Raw genomic sequence first — 16,872 nt, 5'->3', positions numbered from 1 at the left:
TAGGTGTTATGGAGCTTAGCCTCCAGCTCTGGCAATGAAATGGCTAGATGATCTACTGGCCCTAATGCTATTTTCAGGGTTGGTGTTAATCCTTGCAGGGTGGCTTCCTTAAACTCCGGGGTGTCACACATCACAGCGCCTGCTATTCGGTACAGCAGCTTCTTCCTGTACCGATACCTTTCTGGTCGCTCAGATGAATGTTGGCGCTCAGAATAATATTGGCCTATGAAGTTCTGTTGAGGGTGGTAGAATCTCAATATATCCTCTAGCATTTTGTTAGTCTCTAAGGTGCCACAAGTACTCCTGTTCTTTTTTTAGTGAAGATTCAGTGTCAGCTACCTGAATATTGATTGGTAGTGCCCCGAACTCCTCACTGGACATGCATTCCCTAGTGATGGCTGCAATGTCCTCTCTGTCTAAACCAGGCAGGGCATACACTCTAGCAGCCCAATCTACTACAGTGTCCCGATTTCATGGACCCATAGATTTCTCAACTGCATGGGCCTGTTCCTGGTTTACCTGTGTAACCCTTCTGCCCATCTAAGTTGGCAGCAACAAGGGCCGGGTTCTGTATCTAGGGGTTCTGTTTCAATAACACAATGCAAAACCGGCTCGAGCCCCCACCCAGTGACCTGGGACAATTACATACCACCCCCCTGGGTACCTCTAAGAGGCAATACTTCCCCTCTCGCAAGCACGGAGTCTGAGTGTAGCAGAAAATGTTTAATAACATGAGGTAAACGACATCAGCATAAGATTGGAAAAAACACCACAAACAAGATTCATAACACAAACCATGAGCAAAACCCACCCCAGCAAATTGGGCTGTGTCCTTTCCCTTTGTCTCTTGAATCCAACAACCCAGCAACCACCCAAAGTCCCAAAAGTCCAACAACCCCCAAAGTCTCTGTCCCTGGTCAGTGCAGCCCCAGAGCAAAAAGGGGGGGGCACACAGGGTGTTAAGGGGCACCTTACGTGATCCGAGGCTGGCCAGCCGTCTGTTTCTCCGTGGGGGTTCCGCCGCAGCCTTCACCACGAGCCAGTCCACTTTCCTGCCATCCCACGAACTGCTCCGCTCTACAAGCTGCTCCGCTCCGCTCACCGACCTGTGAGCCGTTCCAGCCGTCCCCGCAAACAGCTCCGCTCGCCGTTCCTTGGGCCACTCCAACCGGCCCCACAAGGCTCCACGCCGCTCGCTGCTCCTCCAGTCATCCCCACAAATTGCTCCGCCAGCTGCTGAGCAATATAGCTTCAGGCTCCCCCACTTGTTAACACTTCACTCAGTGATCTCAGCTCTTAATAACATCAGCTCTTTTGTGATTTCAGCTCTTAGTGATTTCAGCTCAATAGTAGGGGAGCCCTAGTGCTGGTGCACCATTGGCCCAAAGTGAATTTAGCTCAGCAGCCTGTAACTAGACTCCTAATGGAATCAAAGTTAGCTCTGACATTCAACAGTGGAGAGAGGAGGTGGTGCAATTGGTGTTTCAAACCCTCAGAGGGGGCCCATACCATCAGGTACAAATACCTGTCCCCATCCTCTCTCAATTCACTGGGTTTTGTAACCCATGCCCCTTGTCAAGCAAGTGCTACTTAGGTAATGGTGAAGGACTCACTCAGTCCTTCTGTCATACAACAGTTCCACTGGCCTTGATTCACAGAATCAGGGTAACAAAACTTTATTCTTCCTGCCCCAATAATAGAGAAACTGGGGATCCCACACCAGCCAAAGTAACCACTTTCAGTTGCTGTTGTTCCATGCCAGGCGAGTGGGTGTGCCTATGCAAACAAGATCAGCCCCTGGAGTTCTTTTCCACACTCGCCATAATTCACCACCAGATGTCAGGGTAGAGCTCATCCTGACACTGCTTACATCTGAAAGCAGCTAACAGAAGTGTTCCTGTCTTTAACACTCAGATGCCCAACTTCCAATGGGGTCTAAACCCAAATAAATCTGTTTTACCCTGTATAAAGCTTGTACAGGGTAAACTCATAAATTGTTCGCCCTCTATAACACTGATAGAGAGATATGCACAGCTGTTTGCCCCCCAAGTATTAATACATACTCTGGGTTAATTAATAAGTAAAAAGTGATTTTATTAAATACAGAAAGTAGGATTTAAGTGGTTCCAAGTAGTAACAGACAGAACAAAGTCACCAAGCAAAATAAAATAAAATGTGCAAATCTATGTCTAATCAAACTGAATACAGATAATCTCACCCTTAGAGATGCTTCAGTAAGTTTTTTCCTCAGACTGGACACCTTCCAGGGCTGGGCACAATTTTTTCCCCTGGTACAGCTTTTGTTCCAGCTCAGGTGGTAGCTAGGGGATTCTTCATGATGGCTTCTCTCTCCCTTGTTCTGTTCCACCCCTTTATATATCTTTTGCATAAGGCGGGAATCCTTTCCACACCCCCTCACTGGAAAAGCACCAGGTTAAAGATGGATTCCAGTTCATGTGACATGATCACATGTCACTGTAAGACCCCAAGTCTTCATTCCTCCCAGCCTGACTCACAGGAAGGCTTGCTTGCAAACAGAGCCCCAGTCAATTGTCCTGGTTGATGGGAGCCATTAAGATTCCAAACCACCATTAATGGCCCACACTTTGCATAATTACAATAGGCCCTCAGAGTTATATTTCATATTTCTAGTCCCAGATACAAGAGTGGTACATTTATACAAATAGGATGATCACACTCAGTAGATTATAAGCTTTGTAATGATACCTTACAAGAGACCTTTTGCATGAAGCATATTCCAGTTATATTATATTCACTCATTACCATATTTTTGTAAAACCATATAGACTGCACAACATCACACACAGTTCTTTTAGGAGCTCACGAATAGCTTCTTGGGTTTCTTCCTGCTTTAAATTTGCCTGGTGATGCTCCTTTTCCCTTTTATTTAATTTAATGTGGATAAATGTAAAGTAATGCACATTGGAAAAAATAACCCCAACTATACATACACTATGCTGGGGGCTAATTTAGCTACAACGAGTCAGGAAAAAGATCTTGGCGTCATCGTGGATAGTTTTCTAAAGATGTCCATGCAGTGTGCAGAGGCGGTCAAAAAAGCAAACAGGATGTTAGGAATCATTAAAAAGGGGATAGAGAATAAGACTGAGAATATATTATTGCCCTTATATAAATCCATGGTACGCCCACATCTCGAATACTGTGTACAGATGTGGTCTCCTCACCTCAAAAAAGATATTCTAGCACTAGAAAAGGTTCAGAAAAGAGCAACTAAAATGATTAAGGGTTTAGAGAGGGTCCCATATGAGGAAAGATTAAAGAGGCTAGGACTCTTCAGTTTGGAAAAGAGAAGACTAAGGGGGGACATGATAGAGGTATATAAAATCATGAGTGATGTTGAGAAAGTGGATAAGGAAAAGTTATTTACTTATTCCCATAATACAAGAACTAGGGGTCACCAAATGAAATTAATAGGCAGCAGGTTTAAAACAAATAAAAGGAAGTTCTTCTTCACGCAGCGCACAGTCAACTTGTGGAACTCCTTACCTGAGGAGGTTGTGAAGGCTAGGACTATAACAATGTTTAAAAGGGGACTGGATAAATTCATGGTGGCTAAGTCCATAAATGGCTATTAGCCAGGATGGGTAAGAATGGTGTCCCTAGCCTCTGTTCGTCAGAGGATGGAGATGGATGGCAGGAGAGAGATCACTTGATCATTGCCTGTTAGGTTCACTCCCTCTGGGGCACCTGGCATTGGCCACTGTCGGTAGACAGATACTGGGCTAGATGGACCTTTGGTCTGACCCAGTACGGCCTTTCTTATGTTCTTATGTTCTTTATTAATTAAGTCACTAAGATCTTGAATTTGCACATCCCGTGTCCCAATCTGGGTCACATAGCGAGCATTCTGTGACTCCAGGTCCTCCACCTGGCCACCCAATTTTTCCAACTCCACATTTTTGGCTTTGATTTGCTGTTCAAACTGGGCCATCTTGGCAGCCTGAGTTCCATGGAACTCATGCAGCTCCCTACAAGCTATGAACAAGCCGTAGTTCAATGCCCTCTTTTTCTCCTTTTTATTGGGTCTTGGCTTATCTACGACAAAACCTTCCCATTTTTCAACCAAGGTGGAGTAAGCATGCCTGTCTCTGAGCAGCCCCCCTGCCCAGGGATTCTTGCCCTTCCCAAATAAATCAACACAGGAGACAAGAGATGTGTTACTTGCTGCCAGCAGCCAACCGGCCTCTCCATAAGTCTGGACACTCATCTTGGATGAAGTAGTTTCACCCAGATATGGACTTGAGATTTATTGTCCTTCAGTCACAACCTCAGCGGTTACGGGTTCTTTGGCACTCAGCGGTGGCTGAGTATAGCCGAACTGATAGTGGCATAGCACTGATAGAATGGGGGTTACTCCTATGATGCTGGGCTAGGAACTCTACCCGCCCAGCACTAATGAAATGCCACTATCCCACTGCGGATCTGGGTCTAGCACCACGTTAATGAACTGGGCCTATGCCACAGTACACCATCTGAGTAGTGCTTTCTTGACACAGTCCAACCGCTCGCTTTCTGACTCAGTGGCCAAAAAGTGCAGGCAAGTGGGTTCTAGAAGCGGACAGCACCCACGCTGTTTGGGCCCAACTGGAAGGAGACCGTATCCTTCTACTGCGCAGCTTTCATGCCGCGAGAAACAATATCCCTCCTGCACACAATAGCCCTCCTGCACACAGGTCAGGCAGAGGTATTTCCTGGCAGGGGCTTTCACTTTAACTGACGGCCCAGCGGCCTACCTGCTAGTGGGATTTCACAGCAGCCTACCAGCCGGCGGCCTCCACGGCCCACCCCGCTGTCGCCACTCCGGTGCCTTTGGTAATGACGACTCTCCCTCTCAGCCTGCTGGCTGTGTGTTAACAGAGCCGAGAACAAAACCAAACCAAACAAAATAAACTACACAGCTAGGGAGTCCTGCCATGGTCGCCACAACTGTTAGCCCGAGACGGTTGGAATTAGGTTTTACTTTACAGAAGATGTGCTATCTGCAGTGTTCTACCCCCTCTGCATCTATCATCGGTAATTGTGTAGTTAAGACAAAGGCAGAACCTTTCCTACCCAACAATCCCAGAAGCTTCTGTTTTCAGAATTAAACCACCAAATACTGCCATACTCACGATAAAATCACCAGTGTCTAACACCCATCACATTGGTATCAATGAGAATATTTGCACTGTGTATGTAAAGTTAACGACTTGTTTAACTTTTTTTCTGCACAGAGGGCATAGTCTGCAGGCAGATACTGCACCCATTGATTGACTGTTAGTTCACCCACAAAAACCTTATGGCTAAAATGATAACTTCAAATATATAGTTTTCACCCCTTTCTAATAAAAAACCACCACAATTCAGCAACTAATTCTATCATCCTGCCATGCTTTATTACCTTGTTAGCCACATCAATGTTAATTTTTTCTCCTGAAATGCTTATTGTTCTAATTGGACAAGTTACTTTCCATGCCACCTCTCCAAGTTTTCCCAGGCTCATCTCTTTTTTGAGGTAGCTGTCTGGGACATCTGTAAAGGTGCTTACTTAGTACACACTGCCAGTGTAGCTGTCTGGGAAATCCATAAGCATTATCAATACAGGTTGCCAGCTGTCCCATTGATCTAAGACAGGGGTAGGCAACCTTTCAGAAGTGGTGTGCCGAGTCTTCATTTATTCTCTTTAATTTAAGGTTTCGCGTGCCGGTAATACATGTTAACGTTTTTTAGAAGGTCTCTCTCTATAAGTCTATATTATATAACTAAACTATTGTTATATGTAAAGTAAACAAGGTTTTCAAAATGTTTAAGAAGCTTCATTTAAAATTAAATTAAAATGCTGATCTTATGCCGCCAGCCTGCTCAGCCCGCTTCCAGCCTGGGGTTCTGTTCACCTAGTGGGCTGAGCAGGGCGACTCGAGGTCAGGGCAGAGGGCTGGGGTGTGTGTGGAGGTGCAGGACAGAAGGCTGGGTGTTGGGGGGGACTCGAAGTCAGGGCAGAGGGCTGGGGGGGGGTTTGGAGGTGCAGGGCAAAAGGCTGGGTGTTGGGGGGAGGTCAGGACAGAGGGCTGGGGTATGTGGACGTGCAGGGCAGAAGGCTGGGTGTTGGGGGGAGGTCAGGGCAGAGGGCTGGGAGGGGTGTGGGGGTGCAGGGCAGAAGGCTGGGTGTTGGGGGCGACTCGAGGTCAGGGCAGAGGGCTGGGCGGGGTGGGGGAGTGCAGGGCAGAAGGCTGGGTGTTGTGGGGAGGTCAGGGCAGAGGGCTGGGGGGTGCAGGGCAGAAGGTTGGGGTGCTCGGCTCGTGGGAGTGCTCCCAGCCCCCTGCCCTGAGCGGCTCATGGCAGGGGCTGGGAGGGATATGCCCTGTTCCACCCCCTTCCCCCAGGCCCGTCCCTACCTCTCTCTGCCTGCTCTATGGAGCTGTGTGCACGCTGCCGCTCTTCCCCCTCCCCCTCGCAAGGGCCATCGCGGGCAGGGAGAGGGAGGAGGAGGGGCAGAGGGGCCGGAATGCACCAAGCTGTGGGAAGAAGCGGGGGAGGAGGGAAACTTGGCGGCTGCAGGACCAAGCTTCTGCCTCCTGCCCCCACAGGGGAGAGTGGTGGGCGGGGGGGGGGCTGAGTGGGGGGGGGCCGGGACCCCCCCCACCGCTGTCCCCTGCCGGGGCAGGAGGCAGAAGCTTGGTCCTGCCACAGCCAAGCTTCCCCCTCCCCCGCTTCTTCCCCCAGCGTGGCGCTTTCCAGCCCCTCCGCCCCTCCGCCCCTCCTCCTCCTCCTCTCACCGGGCAGGCAGCGTGCCACTCAGAATCGGCTCACGTGACGTGTTTGGCACGCGTGCCGTAGGTTGCCGACCCCGATCTAAGATCATCCCACATGTCCTGGATTTTGTACTTCAAAGGTGCAACCCTATGTCATGGCCTTTTCTCTATGGTAAATTTTTGAAGGATACATTTCAGTAGTGTTCATCATTCTGACAAGTTTACTCTTTGTTTGTTCTTCCAAAACCAATAAGGATTTTTTTTAATGAATACTATGTTACTCCTTTGCATTAGTCTCAGAATCCACATTCCATTGCTGTCACAGTAGCTATAACATGTGTATATGATTCTAACCAATCAGGTTTATATTAGCACTTTCCCACAACATGGAAGATGGGCTAGAGAAGTTTTTACTATTATTAATACCATCACTGCCTGCTCTCCCATAGCAGTACACCCCGAGACCATCCCTGGTGTGAACCCCACTCCTGACACCCCTAACCCTGCATATACCCTGATTATTTTTTTCATTTGGAATATTTGGTGCAGCTCTTAGTTCGCTCTTCCCAGCCTTGGTCTACACTACGAGATTAGGTCGAATTTAGCAGCATTACATCGATTTAACCCTGCACCCGTCCACACGAAAAAGCCGTTTTTTTCGACTTAAAGGGCTCTTAAAATTGATTTCTGTACTCCTACCCCGACGAGGGGATTAGCGCTGAAATCGAACTTGCCGGGTCGAATTTGGGGTAGTGTGGGATAGTGTGGTTGCAATTCGACGGTATTGGCCTCCGGTGCTCCATTGTGACCACTCTGGGCAGCGCTCTCAACTCAGATGCACTGGCCAGGTAGACAGGAAAAGGCTCACGAACTTTTGAATCTCACTTCCTGTTTGGCCAGCATGGCAATCTGCAGGTGAGTGCAGATCTCATCAGCAAAGGTGACCATGATGGAATCCCAGAATCGCAAAAGACCTCCAGCATGGACCGAATGGGAGGTACGGGATCTGATCGCTTGTAAGGGGAGATGAATCCGTGCTATCAGAACTCTGTTCCAAAAGACGAAATGCCCAAACATTTGAAAAAATCTCCAAGGGCATGAAGGACAGAGGCTATAACAGGGACCCGCAGCAGTGCCGCATGAAACTTAAGGAGCTGAGGCAGGTCTACCAAAAAACCAGAGAGGCAAACGGCCGCTCCGGGTCAGAACCCCAGACATGCCGCTTCTATGATGAGCTGCATGCCATTCTAGGAGGTGCAGCCACCACTACCCCAACCCTGTGCTTTGACTCCATCAATGGAGTAGCACGCAACAGGGATGTGGGTTTTGGGGACGAGGAAGATGATGGGGTGGAGGTTGAAGATAGCTCACAGCAAGCAAGTGGATAAACCGTTTTGCCCGACAGCCAGGAACTGTTTCTCACCCTGGACCTGGAGTCAGTACCCCCTGAACCCACCCAAGGCTGCCTCCAGGACCCACCAGGCGGAGAAGGGACCTCTGGTGAGTGTACCTTTGTAAATATTATACATGGTTTAAAAGCAAGTGTGTTTAATGATTAATTTGCCCTGGCATTCACGGCCAGTACAGCTACTGGAAAAGTCTGTTAACATGTCTGGGGATGGAGCGAAAATTCTCCAGGGACATCTCCATAAAACACTCCTGGATGTACTCCCAAAGCCTTTGCAAAAGGTTTCCGGGGAGGGCAGTCCTCCATGGTAGGACACTTTACCATGCCAGGCAAGTAGCACGTTGTCTGGAATCATTGCATAACACAGCGTATGGTCCCGGTGTTTGCTGGCATTCAAACAACATCCGTTCTTTATCTCTCTGTGTTATCCTCAGGAGAGTGATATCATTCAGGGTCACCTGGTTGAAATAGGGTGATTTTATTAAGGGGACGTTCAGAGGTGCCCGTTCCTGCTGGGCTGTTTGCCTGTGGCTGAACAGAAATGTTCCCCGCTGTTAGCCACGCGGTGAAGGGGAGGGGTGAAGTGATCATCCCAGAGAATTGGATGTGGGGGGGGGTTAGTTGGGTTTGTGCTGCATGTTAACCCAAAAAATGCAGCCCCTCCTTTTAAATTGCCAACCCATTTTAAATGGCCAACCCAACGGCTGCTTGGTATGGGAAATGAGGGTGCTGCTGTTTGAAACCACATGTTATGAAGGTTAAATAGCCAAAAGACTGTGTCTTACCATGGCTGCCTGCAAGCCGAATTCTGTTGCCCGGCCCTGCATGAGTGATCTCTCACACCAAACCGGCATACCGTCAATAAGAGGCAAAATGCGACCTTGTACCGAAACCACATGTGCTATGTAATGTTAACAGCAAGGTTTACCGTGAAAGAGTCTACCCATTGTTCTCTAAAATGTGTCTTTTTAACTACCACTCTCCCTTTTTTTCCCTCCACCTGCTGCAAATGTTTCAACACTTCTCCTTCCCAGAGGCTAGCGAAGATTAGAAGGTGAAAAAAACGCACTCACAATGAAATGTTCTCTGAGCTCATGCAGTCCTCCCACACTGAAACAGCCCAGCAGAATGCGTGGAGGAAGACAATGTCAGAGTCCAGGAAAGCACAAGATGAACGCGAGGACAGGTGGCGGGCTGAAGATAATAAGTGACGGGCTGAAGATGATAGGTGGCATCAGCTTGGTGACAGAAGGCAAGAGGAAATGCTGAGGCTACTGGAGGAACAAACTGATATGCTCCGGCGTATGGTTGAGGTTCAGGAAAGGCAGCATGAGCACAGACCACTGCTACAGCCCCTGTGTAACCAAACACCCTCCTCCCCAAGTTCCATAGCCTCCTCACCCAGACGCCCAAGAATGCGGTGGGGGGGGGCTCCGGGCACCCAAACACTCCACCCCAGAGGACTGCCCAAGCAACAGAAAGCTGACATTCAATAAGTTTTAAAGTGCAGTATGGCCTTGTCCTTCCCTCCTCCCCCACCCCACCCAGTGCTTCCCTCCTCCTCCACCCCTCCCGGGCTACCTTGGCAGTTATCCCCCTATTTGTGTGATGAATTAATAAAGAATGCATGAATGTGAAGCAACAATGACTTTATTGCCTCTGCAACCAGTGATCGAAGGGGGGAGGGGAGAGTGGTTAGCTTACAGGGAAGTAGAGTGAACCAAGGGTTCATCAAGGAGAAATAAACAGAACTTTCACACAGTAGCCTGGCCAGTCATGAAACTGGTTTGCAAAGCTTCTCTGATGCGCACCGTGCCTTCCTGTACTCTGCTAACCACCCTGGTGTCTGGCTGCGCGTAATCAGCGGCCAGGCGATTTGCCTCAACCTCCCACCCTGACATAAACGTCTCCCCCTTACTCTCACAGATATTGTGGAGCGCACAGCAAGCAGTAGTAACAATGGGAATATTGGTTTCACTGAGGTCTATCTGAGTCAGTAAACTGCGCTAGCGCGCTTTTAAATGTCCAAATGCACATTCTACCACCATTCTGCATTTGCTCAGCCTATAGTTGAACAGCTCCTGACTACTGTCCAGGCTGCCTGTGTACGACTTCATGAGCCATGGCATTAAGGGGTAAGCTGGGTCCCCAAGGGTAACTATAGGCATTTCAACATCCCCAATGGTTATTTTCTGGTCTGGGAAGAAAGTCCCTTCCTGCAGCTTTTGAAACAGACCAGAGTACCTGAAGATGCGAGCATCATGTACCTTTCCCGGCCATCCCACGTTGATGTTGGTGAAACATCCCTTGTGATCCATCAGTGCTTGCAGCACCATTGAAAAGTACCCCTTTCGGTTTATGTACTCGCTGCCTTGGTGCTCCGGTGCCAAGACAGGGATACGGGTTCCGTCTATCGCCCCATCACAGTTAGGGAATCCCATTGCAGCAAAGCCATCCACTATGTCCTGCACGTTTCCCAGAGTCACTACCCTTGATATCAGCAGCTCTTTGATTGCGTTGGCTACTTGGATCACAGCAGCCCCCACAGTAGATTTGCCCACTCCAAATTGATGCCCAACTGACCGGTAGCTGTCTGGCGTTGCAAGCTTCCACAGGGCTATCGCCACTCGCTTCTCAACTGTGAGGGCTGCTCTCATCTTGGTATTCTTGCGCTTCAGGGCAGGGGAAAGCAAGTCACAAAGTTCCATGAAAGTGCCCTTACGCATGCGAAAGTTTCGCAGCCACTGGGAATCGTCCCACACCTGCAACACTATGTGGTCCCACCAGTCTGTGCTTGTTTCCCGGGCCCAGAATCGGCGTTCCACGGCATGAACCTGCCCCATTAACACCATGATGTCCACATTGCCGGGGCCCGTACTTTGAGAGAAGTCTGTGTCCATGTCCTCAGTCACCGCACCGCTGTCGCCTCCTCGCCTGGTTTTGCTTTTGCAGGTTCTGGTTCTGCATATACTGCAGGATAATGCGCATGGTGTTTACAGTGCTCATAATTGTGGTGGTGATCTGAGTGGGCTCCATGCTTGCCGTGCTATGGTGTCTGCGCTGAAAAAAGGCACAAAACAATTGTCTGCCGTTGCGCTGATGGAGGGAGGGGCGACTGATGACATCATAGAATATCAGGGTTGGAAGGGACCTCAGGAGGTCATCTAGTCCAACCTGCTGCTCAAAGCAGGGCCAATCCCCAGACAAATTTTTGCCACAGGTCCCTCAATGGCCCTCTCAAGGATTGAACTCACAACCCTGGGTTTAGCAGGCCAATGTTCAAACCACCGAGCTATCCCTCCCCCCACTATTCATGGAGGGAGGGAGGGGGGAGCAAATGAATAAAAATGAATACAAAACAAATCTGGTCTCTTTCTTGTCTTGATCCACTCCATCTCTCTTATACATCTTAGGCTGGCAGCATACGGTGCAGTAGACTGCTAGACATCTTTGTCTCCTGGGTGCTCGCCAGAAGACAGTGCAGTACGACTGCAGGCAGGACTGAATCTCCAGGAGACGAAACTTAAAAAGAGAATGACCTGGAGTCACTCTCATTTATGTCCAGGCACCCCTGACAGACTTCACCGAGGTCTGCCAGGAGCACCCATGTCTGCCCAGACACCCCTGACCAACCTCACCGAGGTCAGCTAAAAGAGCACCCAGGAGACAACAACGATGGCTACCAGTCGTAATGCACCGTCTGCTGCCAAAAGGCAATGAGCTGCTGCTGTGTAGCAATGCAGTGCCACGTCTGCCAGCACCCAGGAGACGTACGGAGACGGTGAGCTGAGCAGGCTCCATGCTTGCTGTGGTATGGCATCTGCACAGGTAACCCCGGAAAAAAGGCTCGAAACGATTGTCTGCCATTGCTTTCATGGAGGGGGAGCTGATGACTTGTAACCAGAACCACCCGCGACAATGGTTTTGACCCATCAGGCATTGGGATCTCAACCCAGAATTCCAATGGGCGGTGGAGACTGCGGGAACTGTAGGATAGCTACCACAGTGCAATGCTCTGGAAGTCGACGCTAGCCTCAGTACTGTGGACACACTCCACCAAGTTAATGGTCTTAAGTGGGGACACACACAATCGACTGTATAAAATTGATTTCTAAAAAATCGACTTCTATAAATTTGATCTAATTTCGTAGTGTAGACAGACATACTTGGCACTCCCAGAGCTGGCTCGGCTCCTGCAGGCGCTCAGGGGAGCAGAGCCTGGGGGGGGGGGGTCAGGGAGGGCAGCAGTTCTGGGACTCGCAGACCCCCGCCCGGGAGCAGAGCTGGGCGAGGAGGGGCCGTTGGTGCAGAGTCACTTTCCTGCCCTGCCCCAGCCCTTTCCCCCAGGTTTCTCCCCTCACCTGGAGTCTGCGGCTCAGGAGCTGGTGTCGGCAGAGCCCAGGGCTGCCCCAGGGGCTGGTTCCAGCCCCCAGAGAAAGTCCCCCTGACTGGGCACAGAGGGGCACAAGGGAAGGGCTCTCCCCACACACACCCCGCTGGGGAGCAGCAGCGTCTGACCCAAGAAGCTCTCAGCCCCCGGGGAGACTGAGCGCTTCCAGCTCTGCCCACTACCCACTGCAGCAGTGCCCAGCGTGGGGGGGTCAAAGGATCCTTCCCCAGAACCTCCCTTTGCCCCACTCCCCCCAGGGATGTGCCTGAGCAGTGCTTCTATATCGTGATGCCAACTTTTCCCAACCTAGCGCTAAAAATTTCCCAAATCTGGTGGAAAATTCCCAGATAACGTTTTTTACAGTGCTTCTATATCCTGGGAAATTTCCCCAAACCTGGGAAATTTGTGAGTAAAATGTTTCAACTTGTGAAATTGAGAATTTTCATTCAAAACATTTTACTCAAAAATTTCCCAGGATATAGAAGCACTGTGCCCGAGGCGATCACAGCCTGCCTCCGCTGGGCTCGGAGGCCCTGACACTGCGAGCCCCCGCCCCTGCCTGGGCGTGCAGCTTCCGGCGGCTGAGGAGTTAACGCCCCCCGCCGCCGCCGCGCAATGCTACTCTGCCCATCCGGGAGGGAGGCGGCTGCTCTCTCTGTTTCTGAGCAGATCCGGGGCTGAACTTCCCGGGTCACGCGTTGCTGCAACCTCTATTGTGAGCCGGGAGCCCGGGCTGAGCGCTGCTGCTCCCCAGCGGGGTGTGTGCGGGGAGAGCCCTTCCATAGCGCCCCTCTGTACTCAGCCGGGGGGACTTTCTCCGGGGGCTGGAACCAGCCCCTGGGGCAGCCCCGGGCTCTGCCGACACCAGCCCCTGAGCCGCAGACTCCAGGTGAGGGGAGAGACCCGGGGGAAAGGGCGGGGCGGGGCAATGGCACCATCTGCTGCTTTGCTGCTCCTGCAAACCGAGGCTGCTCAGTCCCAGCTGCTGGTGCCCCGGCTCCCACCCTGCACAACGCGCTCGAGGGGGCAAATCGGAGGGAGGGGCAGTGTCTGTGCAGGGGGCAAACTGACTGCACGGGGGGCGTGGGGTGTCACACAGCTGGAGGCAGAGCCAGGAGAGGGGCCAAGGAGCAAAATCAGGGCAGGGGGTAGGCAGCGGGGTTAAGAACAGGATACAGGCACTGCCAGCCAGGGGCAGAGGGGAAACCCCACGATAGGGAGTGGCAAAGGGGATAGAAGTGACCCCAGACGGGGGAGCCATCTGCAATCTTTGCAAAAATAGTGTGGGGGCAGAGGGGCTGCCCTCTCCCCTCCCTTCTGCAGCTCAGCACCCACTTTCTAGGGCTGAGTTCTTGAAGACACTGGGCAGCCCAATGCATAGGCCAGGCAGATCTTCCCTAAATAACATGGTGTATTGAGCTGCCAAAGGAGACTTGGTTCAGGGACATATTTGACATACAGCTCCTCCACCTTCCCCCCCCCCCCCCCCACACACACACAAAAAGGGTAATTGTCAGACATGTTTTTAGGGTTTGAAAGAGTCCCTTATCAGTTTCTGTGTCTGCATAAAACCTCGTGGCAGTTCACAAAGTGCCCTAGTTGCTGTTCTCATTGCCTGAATTGCTCTGCCTTTTTCTTGTGATCCATGGAACGTAGTTGCATTCTTTTAAGTTGTTTTCTTTTTAAACTGTTCTTTTGCTCACTCTGAGCACTTCATAACGTACCTGCATTAACATTCTGCAGGTGGATGTCATTGTGCATCACTGTGCAATAATCATTGAAAATATTAATTCGCTAGTGGCTTTAGCAATCCGATCTCAGTGTTTCTAGTATAACAGTTCCCATTTGCCTTGCAACATTTTAATTTTAAAATTTCCTGGGGGGATATTTTCTCTTTTTTTAATATACAAGTTTATTCTTTGGGATCATATGTCTTCAAGGCTTTCTGATTTCCTGGGTTGGTGTCAAAACTTCTTTCATTTCTTTGATTCATCAATGGAAACTGCCTTTTTCAACTGTTATTTTGTCTTTCTATCCAACACTCTAGTGCTTTTTCTACACTTGTCTGTAGAATTTGGTTGCCAAATATCAGGGCTGCCCAGATGGGGGAGGGGGGGGCAAGTGGGGCAATTTGCCCTGGGCCCTGCAGGGGCCCCGTTGAGAATATAGCTCCTTGGAGCTTGTTTCTGGGACCTTGAAGTGAAAAAATTCTATAGTATTGCAACTTTTTTTTATGGAAGGGGCCCCCGAAATTGCTTTGCCCCAGGCCCCCTGAATCCTCTGGGTGGCCCTGCCAAATATTCCCTAAAGGCCATGTTTTTAAACCCTCCTACATCAGTGTCCTAGAGCCTGGGCTACATCCCAAGCCGAGACATCTACACAGCAGTGAAACAACCCCGCAGCCTGAGCCCCATGAGCCTGATTTGGCTGGCACAGTCCACCCATGGGTGTCTAGTTGCAGTGTAGAGCTACAGAAAGGGGGTGTAAGCACAGCTCCCAGAATTAGGGGATAGCTGTTTTGGGGTGTGTGTGTGTTGGGAGCATGGTCAGAATGTATTGCACGACAGCTCTTCTGCCTCTTGGGGCCCATAGGGGGCTGTGGAAAGCAAAGTGTAAGTTAGAGCCGCATTAAGGCTGCTCTAACTTACACCAAGAGCCAAGTAGGACTTTGCATAGACCCTGAATATAAGGAGTGTAAAAATGAGCCACACCCAGCTCCCTGATGTGCCATCTAGCAGGCCTGGCATGGTGGGAAAACTGAAACTGAGGTCAACTAAATAGCCAGAAACACAGTGAAAATTAATCTGAGGTTTCTGCATACTCTGCCAAGAGCCACAAAGAGGGTGAGATTTAAACATCTATTTAACTGTTGGCAACGTGATGCTGGAAACAGCGCAGGGGGCAGCAGGTCTGTGTGGGACGGGGTAACTTGGGGCTGACATGAGGGGCCAGTCAGCAGGGGACGTATGCCAGGGCTCATGGGAGCTCTAACCCAGCCAATAGGGCAGATGGCAAGGGAGGCTGAGGAAGGGGAGCAAGTGACTGAACTTGTGAGATTGTGCTGGGGCAGCATGTACTGAGTGAGGGACCCTTGCTGTTTCAGCAGCCAGTGACTTTCAAGGAGGTGCCTGTGTATTTTCCTGAGGCAGTGGGCTCTGCTGGACGTCATGCAAGAGAATTCTGAGACTGTGACCTTGCTGGGTAAGGATTCCTGTCTCTTTGGGTACTGCAAGCTGAAGCATCTGGGTTGGGTTGTGTTCAAGGATGTTTCCTGGCCTCTTAGATTTCAGAGGGAGCCAGATTTCAGAGGGATAGCTCAGTGGTTTGAGCACTGGCCTGCTAAACCCAGGGTTGTGAGTTTGATCCTTGAGGGGGCAACTTAGGGATCTGGGGCAAAATCAGTACTTGGTCCTGCTAGTGAAGGCAGGGGGCTGGACTCGATGCCCTTTCAAGGTCCTTTAATTTATTTATTTTATTTTATTCCATATCCCACGTGTGAGAGACCGTCCCCTCTGCACCTCTCCCACGGGACCAGAGATTCAGGGACATAACGATGGTGCCGCTCTTCCCATAAGTAAGGCTCCCAAGTGGGAGAAACTCCCTGTTCCCAGCCCCTCGTTCCCAGGGCAGGTTCCATCCTGTGGGGACTGTGACCCCTCTGCCAACTCAGGGGTGGACTTGTGTCTCATGAGTCGGCTCTGCCTAAGTCCCCCAAAGGCCAGGTTTTCAGGGGTATTTAGACATCTAACTATGCAGATAGCTGCCTCATGGGATTTTCCAAAGCACAATGGAGATAGGTGCCTTGGTGCTATTGAAAATCCCACAAGGAGCCTGTCTGCATCTTTAAGCACCTAAAGACCTTTAAAAATCTGGCTTCAAGTTCCCTGTCGGTGCAGATCCCTAGACTCACTTCAGTGACTCAGCATCTGGGCCACACAGCTGCCTTTCCCAGGGGGCTCTGGGACTATTTCCCTTGTTGTTCGTATTAAATGTTCCTACAGCAAAGAAAGGGGTTAATATCCTGGCATAGCCTCCCTAACAACCACTCAGCAAACAGAGGGTAGGTTTGATTCCACTTGCTTTCTGTCCCCTGAGCAGGATTTCCCATTCCCAAACCCAGCATCACCTCCTGGCCAGAGTAAGGGGAAGAGCTGTGGGTCCTGGCTGTCCAGGGCTCTGAGGAAAGGGAGCTCGCTGGGGTGGTTCAACCAACTCAGAAACAATCAGTGAGGGAAGCAAAAATCTGAGATTCCCACAAAAGGTCCATGAGCTCCACCAGTTCTGCCTCTTCTCACCCAGGT

At 50.4% G+C, this 16,872-nt stretch overlaps 1 protein-coding gene across 1 annotated transcript in view; it reads left to right on the top strand.

Moving 5' to 3' along the window:
• The window catches only part of LOC135887576 (zinc finger protein 420-like), a 104,589-nt gene that overhangs the window by 61,958 nt on the left and 25,759 nt on the right, over window positions 1–16,872 (top strand). The gene's annotated exons all lie outside the window — the stretch shown is intronic.

This window comes from Emys orbicularis, chromosome 13 (genome assembly GCF_028017835.1).
Source record: "Emys orbicularis isolate rEmyOrb1 chromosome 13, rEmyOrb1.hap1, whole genome shotgun sequence".
In the NCBI taxonomy this organism is placed as follows: Eukaryota; Metazoa; Chordata; order Testudines; family Emydidae; genus Emys; species Emys orbicularis.
The sequence above is the reverse complement of the archived record's forward strand: the minus strand, read 5'-3'. Positions and strand labels throughout refer to the sequence as shown.